The sequence below is a fragment of the Urocampus carinirostris genome, chromosome 11 (genome assembly GCF_059441175.1).
Source record: "Urocampus carinirostris isolate Australia breed hairy pipefish chromosome 11, RoL_Ucar_1.0, whole genome shotgun sequence".
Classification (NCBI taxonomy): domain Eukaryota; kingdom Metazoa; phylum Chordata; class Actinopteri; order Syngnathiformes; family Syngnathidae; genus Urocampus; species Urocampus carinirostris.
In genome coordinates this window covers 36,304,836-36,310,835 of record NC_142359.1, presented here as the reverse complement: position 1 = coordinate 36,310,835, position 6,000 = coordinate 36,304,836, and the positions used below count along the sequence as shown (strand labels likewise).

The 6,000-nt window shown below is 38.6% G+C and overlaps 1 protein-coding gene across 1 annotated transcript in view; it reads left to right on the top strand.

Moving 5' to 3' along the window:
- The first annotated feature begins 309 nt into the window (after window positions 1-309).
- The window catches only part of chrm2a (cholinergic receptor, muscarinic 2a), a 103,976-nt gene continuing 98,285 nt past the window's right edge, over window positions 310-6,000 (top strand). Inside the window, exon 1 of the mRNA XM_088348546.1 lies at window positions 310-460. The gene's annotated coding sequence lies outside the window, so the exon portion shown is untranslated. The remainder of the gene's footprint in view (window positions 461-6,000) is intronic.

Genomic DNA, 6,000 nt, shown 5'->3' with positions numbered 1-6,000 from the left:
ATGAAGTCACTTATTTATGCAAATCTTAAGTCACAACTTTGATCTTTGGATATCCTTTTGAGGCTTACCTAATAAATTATCTCCTTTGTGTATTTTCAAATGTAACTTTTTTTAGGGGCACAAAGCGCCAAATAAAGAACGTGCTCACAACCCCAAACCTACTGCCTCACCGCCCCATGGACCAACCCACTCCATCTTCCCCTCTCTTTCTCCCTCTCTTGTCTCACTCTCTTCTCCCACCCACCCACACTCACTCACTCACTCACGCACCTCCCCCAGTTCCTTGCGCACAGCTAAGGAGCCGCTCGCCTCCACAAGCAAGCGCGCACACATGCGGGCAGCACGACGCCATGAAGCGGAGCCAAACGGGCGGCAGAAGCGGCAGTTGCGCCTCCACAGGAGGGGAATCACTCCACTTGGAGCAGAATCGTGTGCGCACATGACCCAACTGTGAGAACAGGTAAGTCACACCTGTTTTTGTTTTAAGCGATACGGCACTGCGGCGGGGACCGGGAACCCCAAAAAACTGATTTGAACTGCGCAATAGCGCAGTGTTGAACGCAGGAGGCAGGATTCATCTGCGTCTGTTTTTATGACAAATTGTGCGCGCTCAAGTCTTGTCTATCCAGACTAATAAACATTGTTATTAAGCATTCCAAAACAATCCAAAACTCGTAACTCACTCTTGACATTCGGGATTGTGTATATCTCGAACTGCTACATATAGGTAAAATATTATTACAACGAATGATAATCACAATGATATAATCCAGTAATTTCCTTATTTAATGGACCATTTGACATGCAACCAATTGCATTCTCATGATGCTGCTGGGAGTGTGTACGTGACAACTTGAAGTGCACAGTCTGTGCGTAAAAGCGCAGAACCAAAAGGCGCACATGCACCGAGTGGATTTGTAGCACAATTAGGACGCACAAATAGTCAACATTTGTGGTTCAACTAATGGGGATGAAGACGTTTGACTAGTAGGAAATGGTCACCAGTGTGGTTAATTTTAGGCTGTTATGGTTGAACAGGGGCTTTGGAACTTTTTGACATAATATATTTTAAGACAAAATCCAGCAAAACAAGCAATCCCCCACCCTTGACAATTATAACTATACAGCATATTTCATTTTGTAGCGTTAATTTTTTATGAATTTATGAAATGTTTGAAATATTAAAAATCACAGAGCCTGCATCCCATATTGGCATATGCTTCTTGAAATTTGTCTCTCTCCTGCAGTTATTGAAGATTTTTGAGGATCATTTCAACGCATGTATTTACCTTTAGCTGTGTGGCGTGGTCACGGCTGAAAGCTATCGGGAATTGTTTGGTCGTATTTGTCCTCCATTTCGTTTTAGAGATGCAAATATTCGACATCTTTGAAATCTATAAACATATGCCTTAAAACACCTCGAGCATGATGTTGATTATGCGTAATTCTTCATAACTTGCGTAAACTACAGTTAAAACATATGTACTATCTGCACAGATCCAGCCACCCCTACCACTCACCCGATCACATTCATCTGGGTGCTTGGCTGGTGTTTTCAGGTGTTTACGGTTTGTCCGGTGGTTTTTCTGCATAAAGTGTCTCAACAGTGAATATACATTGTTTAATGAGCTACCTGATTCTATAAAGACGTATAGCAAAAACAGGGTCTCTTCGTGTAATACCATTACTGTAAACTGTATTTGGAACATACTAATGAAAAGAGCCATACCTGCTTTATATATAACCCTGTCGAAGGTTTGTCTTTTTTTTAACGCAGTATCCATGTATTGACAGTGTGGTGCCATTTTTAATGCTTGTATGTAGGAAATGCATCGATAATTTTGACAATTTCCCCATCATGTTTTGCACGTTTAAGCAATACCTTACTGCTTTTTAGTGAAACGATTATGAGGTTTTAACCATGAACACATTTAAATATAGACACTGTAGCAACACATATAGATAGAATTTATTTCAGCAGTTTAAGCTGCTCCTTATAACGACATGGCAGCTGGCAGATCATTTTTCTCATTTAGGGAGATTTGTTTTTCAAAATCAGTGATATATTACAAAAAGGAGCAATAATGAAAATAAATGCTGAAGAAAATGCTTTTAGGTCCAATAAATAAAAACAAAAAAAGGATAAACATATCTCGAAGACCTTTGTGTTTATGTCATTGATTGTTTGATTTTTTTTTCTAATATAAGAACAAGTTAAGATATAGCAAGATATAATGAATGTTCGACTTATTTCAATGGACAAATGAGTTATTCAGTAATTCAGTAAAGTTAAAATACAGTACATTTGAATAACTTAAAAAGAGAATCTCATCTCATTAGCTGCACCGCTTATCCTCAGTAGGGTCGCGGGATGCTGGAGCCCATCCCAGCAATCATCGGGCAGTGGGCAGGGGACACCCTGAACCGGGTGCCAGCCAATCGCAGGGCACACAGGGACAGACAACTCGCTCGCCTATTCACACCTAGGGCCAATCCACCTGAAATGCATGTCTTTGGAATGTGGGAGGAAACCGGAGTGCCCGGAGGAAACCCACGCAAGCACGGGGAGAACATACAAACTCTGCACAGTAAGTCCGGTAGCTGGATTTGAACCCACACAGGAGGTTCCCAAGACCTTAGAACTGTGCTGCACACGCGCTAACCACTGCCTCACCGTACTGCCCTGAAAAGAGAATAGATTTTGTAAATTATTTTGAACACGTTTTCACTTATTATGCATGTTTTTGAATATTTTTTACTGGATTTAGTTTTTTAAGTCTTGGTATTACCCTAAACACTTAACATTTGAATACAAACACTGCAGCGTTAAATAGATTTACATTTGAATACTTTAATTGGATGCATATAACTTGGCAGATGGTAAATTGTTTTTTCTGAAAACAGAAATATTTCGTGAGCTGACAAATAACACTTCAAAATGAAAAAAAACTGAATATCAGTCAAAAATATCAGTGTTCATTTCACTGTATTGTTCAATATTGCTTTCGTATTATAATCCAAAAACAAATATATAATGAGATAAAAATAATAACTATTATTAGATTTGTTTAAATAGACAAACAAGTTCAAGTATAGTGAAATAATAAAAATGTAAAAAAATTCACTTGAACATTTTTTTTATGTTTGAAGTCATTTTCGTTCTTTTTTTTAATTGTTAGGTTTATAACCCTAAACAATAAACACTTGAATACAAACACCGCAGCAAAATATTTTGATCGACAATATTTGAGTTGCATGCACATATTCTTTATCCTCTGTAAAGAAATTATGCTTAAATTTGTGACCCCCTCCATATTTATCTGCGTGCCGCCAAAATCATTTGATTTGCAAGAAAACTTAGACAAAGGCCAAGAAAAGGACAAGGTCTGACTTAAAAGATTATACAAATAAATCCCAGCCAGTGTCATTTGTTACCAGGCAGTATAAGATCTACATTGGACAGCTTGTGTTTCAATAGAAAACATGTTTTTGCGGCGGGGAAGGCTTTCCTCAAGGAATGTATACCACGACGTGTTTAATCCAGAGTGTCTCCAGGTAGGAGGGAACTAGAGCTGCAACTGTTGATTATTTTAATAATGGTTATCCATTATATCGGTCAATATATTTTTACGAATCAATGAATCAGATTTTTAAAGATCACAATTTGAATTTTTTCATTTTTTTCCTTTTATTCAAATTTTGTTTTGGACAGATGCACAAAACAACAACATATTATCCAAAATAAAACAATTAAAGAATCCAAATGTTAGTCAAATAATGGACAAAAATACATACAAACATGGCAGCACGGCGGCGCAGTGGATAGCGCGTGTGCGGCACAGTTCTAAGGTCTCGGGAACCTCCTGTGTGGGTTCAAATCCAGCTGTGCGGAGTTTGTATGTTCTCCCCGTGCTTGCGTGGGTTTCTTCCGGGCACTCTGGTTTCCTCCCACATTCCGAAGACATGCATTTCAGGTGGATTGGCCGGTCCAAATTGTCCCTAGGTGTGAATGAGCGAGCAAGTTGTCTGTCCCTGTGTGCCCTGCGATTGGCTGGCAACCAGTTCAGGGTGTCCCCTGCCCACTGCCCGATGATTGCTGGAATGGGCTCTAGCACCCCCGCGACCCTACTGAGGATAAGCGGTGCAGCTAATGAGATAATGAGATGACATACAAACATATGCTATACTTGTAATTATGTAAGATATTCTTTTCCTACCACGTTATCAAAAGATCATATTACATTTGGACTTATATTTCAAAACAAACTCAAAGAAAGAACAATACATTTAATTTTATGTGAAGCAATTTTTGTAACCACCCAAAAAAATCCATAAGGAATATAAACCCTCTTCAAAATGTTGTCAACAAAATTGTTTTTTAGTTAAATCGTTAAATATGATAAACATTCAAAATGTGCAAATTATATATAATATTCTAAAGAATCTGCCCTGTGTGTTGAGTTAATCATCATTGTTTGTCTTTGTACTTTTGATATTTTAATAATTTATTTTCTGATTTGTTTTTCTGTATTTCTGCAGCACTTTCTGTTCCCTTGAAAATAGTCTTAAACCTTTTATTGTTTGAGTGTCTCATACCGATTTTGTTTGGAAAGATGTAATGTTCAATAAATAAGGGGTGTTTTAAAAAATGTAGGATACTTTTTATAAAATGATCTTGAGATGCCCGGGCCAAAGTTATACTACAGCCCTTAACTACACAGTGAAATTCAATGCACTTATTTGCACTGGTTTAACGTGCTTAGTGTATCATAGATCGCGTGACACAACGAATCGATGATGAAATTAGTTGCTAACGCTTTTAATAATCAATTTCAATTGATTTTAGCGATTCTTTTGCAGCCCTATAAGAAACGACTCCTCTTTAATAAAAACAAAAAAGCAAAGCACGCATGACTGATTGCTAATAGCGTCTCCTGGTTGTTGTCAGCATGGCTCGACATCCTGCGCTTGACAGTGTGCCGCTGTGATTAAATATCTCCTCCTTAATACGACGTGCATGCTGAAACGTGCAAGCAGAAACGTGCACCAATGGCCAATGAGTGATTGCTAATGGCGTCAATTGTCTATCAAGTGCATCCGTTCTGTGTCGGGGAGAGAGGCCGACAACAATGAGGAAATGCTATAAGTATTTAGCCATAAGGTAGGTGAGTGCATCTTTATTAAGAAGGAGGCTTACAATCATGCCTAAAGGAACTTTCTAATATTTTTACTGTATTTTTCGGACTCTAAGGCGCACCTCATCACCCCGAATTGGCTAGAAATTTGAAAGTGCACCTTATCGTCCACTGCACGAAATATACAGTGCCTAGAAAAAGTATTGACACCCAAACTCCCCCAATAACTTTTTGTCATATTGCCACATTTCTGGCTTCAAACTTAAGGTTAAAAAATGAAAAAGTTTCTAAAGAATCAACAACATATGAGGCAAAATCAGAAAGTGGAACCAAGTTCTTTCAACATTCTATATCATATTTACAAGGTAAAAAAATGTTTTTGGCTCAAACAAGGATAAAACTAATCAGAGAGGCTACCTAGAAGCCCATAATCACATTGGAAGACCTGCAAGCATACACAGCAGAGGTGTGCGTAAGGCAACCATAAGTCGTATCTGGATAAATCAGTCCTTTATGGAAGAGTAGTAAGAAAAAGCTATTTCTGAAAGGATACTATAAAAAGGCCCATTTTAATGAAACCCAATGGGAGACACAATTAACATGTGGAACAAGATGCTGTGGTCAGATGAGACCAAAATTGAATTATTCTAGCTGAATGCAAAGCGTTACGTTTGGCGCAAGACTAACACTGCACATCACCCTGAAAACACCATGCCAACTGTCAAACATGGTAGTGGCAGCATCATGCTCTTGGGCTTCATTTCTTCAGCAGGGACTGGGGACAGGGCAATTCTGGCAGAAGATCTTTCAGACCTATGAATGTGGCACAGGTCCACCTGGAGCTTTTTTGCAATTATCTGAAAAA